This window comes from Mastomys coucha, chromosome X (genome assembly GCF_008632895.1).
Source record: "Mastomys coucha isolate ucsf_1 chromosome X, UCSF_Mcou_1, whole genome shotgun sequence".
Taxonomy (NCBI): Eukaryota; Metazoa; Chordata; class Mammalia; order Rodentia; family Muridae; genus Mastomys; species Mastomys coucha.
In genome coordinates this window covers 12,196,895-12,204,388 of record NC_045030.1, presented here as the reverse complement: position 1 = coordinate 12,204,388, position 7,494 = coordinate 12,196,895, and the positions used below count along the sequence as shown (strand labels likewise).

The 7,494-nt window shown below is 38.0% G+C and overlaps 1 long non-coding RNA gene across 1 annotated transcript in view; it reads left to right on the top strand.

Annotated features, from left to right (window-relative positions):
- The first annotated feature begins 494 nt into the window (after positions 1 to 494).
- Positions 495 to 7,494, top strand: part of LOC116091867 — a 9,160-nt gene continuing 2,160 nt past the window's right edge. Inside the window, exons 1-2 of the long non-coding RNA XR_004119099.1 lie at positions 495 to 627; positions 2,499 to 2,612. This is a non-coding gene — a long non-coding RNA (uncharacterized LOC116091867). The remainder of the gene's footprint in view (positions 628 to 2,498; positions 2,613 to 7,494) is intronic.

The window sequence follows — 7,494 nt, the reverse complement described above, 5'->3', positions numbered from 1 at the left end:
ATGCTTCCTTCTCTTTTTGGCTTTGTCTGTTGCTCTCTCTCGCTCTTCACCGCTTTTCTTCTTTTTTGCTTGTACCTCTCCGCAGTCTGACTCTGACAGCGACTCAGATGATAATGGTTTATCTTCATACATCTTTCTCTTTTTGCTGAGTCCTTTAGTGTCCTTTTCTCTTTCAGTTACATCCTTTGACTTCTTTTTCTTTTTTGAACCATCCTTGCTGTCTGAGTCTGAATCGACACTGAGGTCTCGGGAGACTTATGGCAACGGCTCTTCTTTTCCTTCCTTCTTTTTCTTTGTTTTTTATCCTGTGTCATACTGGCCACATCCTTTCACTCACCACCCATGATGACTGGCTTTTGAAGTCAAGCAATAGGAAAATAAGTTGATAGGATGGGGAGATAGGAGATAGGAGACACTCTTAGAAAGAATGCCATGGCAACAGTAACCATGGAAAGGAGGGAGAGCAGACACAAGCAAACAACATGAAAGGACAAGTGCCCATATCTGGATAAATTAGCCACCTCTAACCTCTGGCCATCACCAGGACTGGATCCTCAAACTTTGTGTGAGTGTGGAGGAAACAGGAGTGACTTGAAAAGGTCTAAAGAAGTACAAATGCTGTTTTAAGTATGTATTGTGGTTTATATTCACATTTATTTAATATCTTAATATTTCCTTGTTAGGGCACAGAATATAAACAAGAATTCTCATGTGAGTGATTGTTTAGGGAGTGTTCTTAGGAAAACAGGTCAAAAAAGAAAGAAAAAAAACAGAATGGACTGGAAGTCCATGGACTTACCAGAAATGTGGGTTCAGTGAGTGACTATCTTCAGTCTAGTTACATAGGAAGCTCTGAAACAAACATGGTACCACAGAGTCAGCCCTAACTTGACACAACAAGACTACCTTTCTACTTTCTTATGGGTCACCCATTGGCTGGTATTTAAGGGACTAGTCTCTACATAAAGTGGCACCTGAGACTTGCTATCAGCTAAGAAAATGAGTATGGAAGGAAGCTAAAACAGGTCTAAGAAAATCTCCAGTTCATCCACTACAGGTCAAATGGCAAAAGATAACGAGGCAAGGTTATTACTTTACTAATAAGGAAAATGGAAAGCAACTAGATCTGTGAAGGTTATGGTGAAATTGAGACCCTCATTCATTTGAGGGGTTGCAAAATGGTAGTCACCTAGGAAGACCTCTTGGCAGCTCTTCCTTAAAAGTTTAATGTAGAAATTCTGCTCATTACACATTCACCCTGAGTATACATCCTCCTCTTCCTCTTCCTTCTCTTCCTCCTCCTCCTCCTCCTCCTCCTCCTCCTTACCATCATCATCATCATCATCTGCAGCAGCAGCAGCAGCAGCATTGGTTTTTAAAGACAGGAATTCTCTGTGTTACCCTGGCTGTCCTGGGACGCTCTCTATAGACCAGACTGGCTTGAACTCAAAGAGATCTGTCTGCCTCTGCCTCCTGAATACCACCACTACCTGGCATGGACCTCAGTATTCTTAAAGGAAGCATATCTTTGCAACCTACTTCAATCTTTCTTCTGGGCCTCTGAAATGTTTTTACAAGTAGAGGAACTTTTTGGATTAGTAGATTAAAGTGAGGTAGCAAAGTGACTTGGTTATCACATAACAAACTAAATCATTGACTGACAAAATCTGGCACACTAATAAGAACTCCAAAATAAGATGCTGTTGGAACTCAGAGACTTTGACTAATGAGATTAACAGATAGATAATGCTTTTTAAAAGAGTTATCTCGTTTATCAGAGTGAGGCATTGCAGTACACAACTCTTATCCCAGTTCATGGGAAGCAGAGGCAGGAGGACCAGCAGTTCAACGTCATTCTCTTGTATGTATTGAGAATGAGGTCATCAATGGATATGGGAGACTCTGTCTTAAAAAAATGATAAACAAAAACCACTTTATAAAACAGGAAGAGATTCCCAACTGTACCAAGTCAATGACGTCTAAAGGAAATACAGTGTACACAGTCCCCATCATGAAAACAACAAAAAAGAGAGTCAAGGTGAAAACTGACTGGAAAGGGCATTGTGATCCATAAACATACCAACTAGAGCATGAAGTAGGTTTATTATTGTGATAGGATGGGTGCATCTAGGTGTAAAAGCTGATGGTAGCCAGGATTCACTAAAGTCACCCAGCACCTTCCCTCCTCCATTTCCTCACCCACAAACAACCTTCTGCTCATGCTATCATTTCTGCAGAAGTCTCTCAGCCAGAAAGCATTTTTTCACTAACTAGTGAAAACAAAACAAAACAAAACAATATCTAGGGTTCTCATTAAAATGCCATTTATATAGAGCATAAAAGAAGCATGACCCCTGTTGAATCAATTTATTCAAAATCAAAACTTTGCCCCTTTGATTCCTAGGATATAAAAATGAGGTCAGATTTCTGTATATTGTTATTTAGTTACAATAACACTAATTAAAAATACTCTACTTACCTCTGTTAAAATGCCTTAGGAGAAGTTGCTTAAGTCTGTGGAATGTTTCTTTAATTTGGAGACAAGCTATCACATCACATTGCCTAGGCAGCCTACAATTGGAGGTTTATTCCTGAGTCTGTATGAGAAAGAGGTAAGTAGTTAAAATGAAAGCTTATTTCATTGACTTTTTCTTATAAGGGTATTGTGAGCATCTGACAGCAGCTGGATGTTAGCCCTACCCAACAGCACAAACATCTGTAGCCATATCTGTTGGGCTTCAGGTGTTGGCTTCTGGAAAGTACAAATCATGTCTTCTACAACTTTTTGTCCCCAGGGATGAGAACATTTTTTGGCACAGAGCAGATATCCATTAATAACTGTTGAAGAAATAAGGGATGAATAAAAGAGGGAATGAATGAATGAATGAATGAATGGAGAGGTTCATGAGCAAGAGGTATTTTATCATTGGCTCAAGAAAGCAGAGACAGAAATTGCATGCTTTGAAAAGATGTTCATCCTCGAAGTGGTTCACATACTTTGATTTTGATCTATAAGTAAAAAGGTTATATTTTGTTATTCACCTCTCTGCCCAAACTGAATCACCTCTCTCTTTCTCTGTTTCTATGTTTGTCTATCTCTCTGTTTGTCTGTCTCTCTGTCTGTCTGTCTCTCTCTGGGTCTCTCTCTCTGGGTCTCTTTCTCTGGGTCTCTGTGTGGGCCTCTGTGGGTTTCTCTCTATGGGTCTCTCTCTGTAGGTCTGTCTGTCTGTCTCTGTCTCTGCCTGTCTCTCTGTCTCTCTCTGACTCTGTCTGTCTCTCTGTCTCTCTCTGACTCTGTCTCTGTGTCTCTCTCTGACTGTGTCTCTCTCTGTCTTTCTGTGTCTCTCTGTCTCCCCTTACTGTATTGAAATGAAACATGATCTCATGCTTTCTCTACCAAAATGATAATGGATTGTATCCCCTTTGAAAGTATAAGCCAGGGCTGGAAAGATGGCTCAGCAGTTAAGAGCACTGACTACTCTTCCAGAGGTCCTGATTCGATTTCAATTTCCAGCAACCACATGGTGGCTCACAACCATCTACAATGAGATCCGATGCATGTGTGTCTAAAGACAGCTGCAGTGTACTCATATAAATAAAAAATAAATAATTTTTAAAAAGAAGAAGAAAGTATAAAACAAAATAAACCCTAAATAAACCCATTCTCCTCTAAGTTGCTTTTGTTGAGAGTAGGTATTCTATCATAGAAACAGTAAGGTAACTAATACACTGAATTACAACTGTGATTCTCCTATACCTGCCTCACAAGTAGCTGAAATTATAAGCCTATGACATTACACGTAGATCCAGAATTCTTTCTCCTTTGGGAAACCTTTTATATTAAGGCCTTTAGCTTATTGAATGAGGCCATTCACATTGTGAAGCCTAGGCTCTTTTATTGAGATCAACTTGTTGTAAACACTAACAATGTGGACAAAAGATTTACCCTGCTACTACTGGTGACCACAAACCTAGCTAAGTTGACATATAATGTTAGTCAATATAGTGAAGTTGACTTAAAATGTTAATCATCTACTAAATATGTACCTATTCAATATTTTTGTTTACCATTTTATAGACTGCTGGGAAACATGATGGAGACTGACAAACACTCTCCATATATTGCCTGTGGATCTCTCTTAAGTGAAAGTATAGCAGAACAAAGGCCCAGTCTCATGTCTCATGCCACAGAGACACTGACTAGGGGATAATATCATGTAGGAAATTCAAGGATGAGGAAAAATGGACATTCCAGATAGACAGAGACAGACAGACAGAGCAGCAAGATCTGGCAAATTCAGGACTGTGAAGAAAACACAGAATGCTGCAGCTGCTAGGCTCAGGACTGCAATGCAAGTATGTAGAAAGAGGAGGAACAGACACTGAGGAGAAAGAAGATTCCCTCTTCTGTCAAGTAATTTCTCCACATCATCAGATTGATGGAATGGGTCTTAGTTATCATATTACTGCTTTGTCAGTATACATTTCTAGTTCCAGAACACTATTTTCCATGTAGAAACTAAACAGAAAAGACTACACTCATCAGGAAAAAAAGAAAAAAGAAAAAAACCTAACCTAAGAATTTTATCTGGAGTATTTAAGATTATATTTTAATTTTTTTATTTGAAGTTGAGTTCCTTGTTTGTGACAAGGAAAAGCAATTCTGGTATGCTTACAGAAGTGTGTGTGTGTGTGTGTGTGTGTGTGTGTGTGTGTGTGTGTGTGTGTTTACCCTACTCAGTATTTTGTCTCTCTGTTTTAAATGAAGTGCTCAGCCTTCTAGGAGGTTTAGAATGATGATTCTAGTTCTGCTTACCTTCCCATTTGACTTTGTGACATTAGAGTGTGGGGCCCATTTTGGTTCACTTTGAGTCTCACATTAAGATACTTAACTACAACTTGGCTGTAAGAGGAAGGAAGCTCACTGGCCATATGATATCTCTCTGGCAGAGAAACTACACTTAGTTGCTCCCTCCCCACCCCACATCTCAGCAGCCCCTATACCATAGTCATACACAGATGTCTGGTCAACGGCAACCTAGGGAGAGGGAAAACTGGTATCTTAGTGGAGTTTGAAGTTGAGACTTTGAGTTGAGAATAGAGGGTTTTCACTTGGAAAGAGATGAGGGCATTTATTTTTAACGTTTGATGATGGACATTTTAAATGGACAAAAGCTGAAAAGAGTTGTATGCTGACTTCATGGACATTCTCTATCAGATCTTATACTTAGCATGTTGCTGTATTGCCTTTATCTCATGTCTATCTTTCTATGCATCCTTCCATAATTTATCAATCCATCTTATTTTTTGGATGCATTTCAGAGTAAGCTATAGAAGACAGTACACTTTTCCCTTAAACACTACATTATGTATAGCATTAAGTGTTTTGAACTGAGTTTTAGAAATCCAAATAACAAGAAAAGCTTGGAATTGACCCAACATATCATTATGAAATGTGAACATTATCTAATCCAGCATGGTTGAAAGCAATGATTATAAAAAATAAATTATTAAAAGCCCTAGAAGGAAAAAAATAAATGTCAGTGCAGATCATGATGCAATTTGCTCTTTCTCTAAGGAGGTTATTTTAAAGTTTATCTTTAGTTATTATATGTATATATCTTAATTAGCACTGGTTAATATGGATGTTCGCTGTTTTTTTAACTTTCTTACATTAAGTTTTCATTGAATTTATTTCTACTGTGGAAATTCAGCATTAGTGTATAGACTTTTTCCTGACAAGCATTTGTATGTGTATATATTTTCATATGTATATGGTAGACATTATATGTATATTTTAGTATAATTCATATGTAATAAAATATATTTTACATTTATATATTTAATTTATGTATTATATGTGAATGTATATGTATAATATATAGAGAGATTTGTATATATATTATATAAGGGGGAAGAAAGATAGCCAGAGAGAGACATTAATTTACAAATGAATGTTGTAGTTGATATAGTACCAACCACAAGAGAAAGATTTAAACTATCCCCCTTCCTGTGCTTACCTTTTTTTCTCCTTATTGCTCCTCATTCCACACTATAAACATTATGGAAAATATCCACTTTCCTCACCTCCTCTACTTAAAAATGTGCTTCAAGTTAAATCACTTCATCATGACTTTGATACACAGCCAACACTATCCAGTTTGGGCTTGTAGACCTAAGGCAAGTGACATGTCATTTTTGTTTCATAAATCCTACCATCAGCATCTCTCAAAGCTGTTGTGAGGCCCATCCATCACAGGTGCTAGCCCTTCTCAGGGTAGAAACATTCCTCACATTTCAGTCATGACAATTAGCACAATCTATTCCATAACGGCTTAATAGGAGGCCCTATACTAGATGGTTGGTTAGTTTTATCCACTTAGTAGCTATTTTGTGGACTGTTTCTTAGGTGATAAGCACTGGACTCAGCTTTAAGTAAACATATGAAGCTGAAAGTCAAGTGCAGGATTATGGGATTGATCAGAATTATATAATGACCTAAATTGTAATTGGGACAAATGTTATTTTTTTCTAAAATTAGCTACTTGGAAAGGATTTAACAAAGACTTTATATAGCTTGGGAGGGTAGAACAGAGAAAGGAGTCATCAAGGATGGCTTCCCTGTGAAATAATGTCCTGATACTTGACTCCTGAATAAGGGTAGAAGGAAAAGAGGGGAAGTATATTACTGACAGAGATAACAAGATGCCCAGAAACACTTGGTTAGAAAGGACATGATTAATATCAGACTAGCATTCTTTGCATATTTATTGGAACATAGAAAGAAGGAAGCTAGCTAAAAGATCCTTGTTGCCAGTGTTAAGTGTTTTTGTATTCAAAGATTGAAAGTTACTGAAATATTAAGGAAAAGAGCACTTTCAGTAAGACAAAATGGCAACCTACAGATTGGGAAAAGATCTTTAGCAACTCTACATCCAAAGAGGGTTAATATCCAATATATACAAAGAACTCAAGAAGTTAGACTTCAGAGATCCAAATAACCTTATTAAAAATGGGGTACAGAGCTAAACAAAGAATTCTCAACTGAGGACTACTGAATGGCTGAGAAGCACCTAAAGAAATGTTCAACATCCTTAGTCATCAGGGAAGTGCAAATCAAAACAACCCCGAGATTCCACCTTACACCAGTCAGAATGGCTAGTATAAAAAACTCAGGTGACAGCAGATGCTGGAGAGGTTGTGGAGAAAAAGGAACATTATTTCATTGCTGGTGGAAGTGCAAGCTGGTACAACCACTCTGGAAATCAGTTTGGTAGTACCTCTGGAAATTGGACATAGTTCTAGTAGAGGACCCAGCTATACCACTCCTGGGCATACACCCAGAAGATGCTCCAACATGTAATAAGGACACATGCTCTATTATGTTCATAGTAGCCTTATTTATACTAGCCAGAAGCTGGAAACCACCCAGATGTTCCTCAACAGAGGAATGGATACAGAAAATGTGGTACATCTACACAATGGAGTACTACT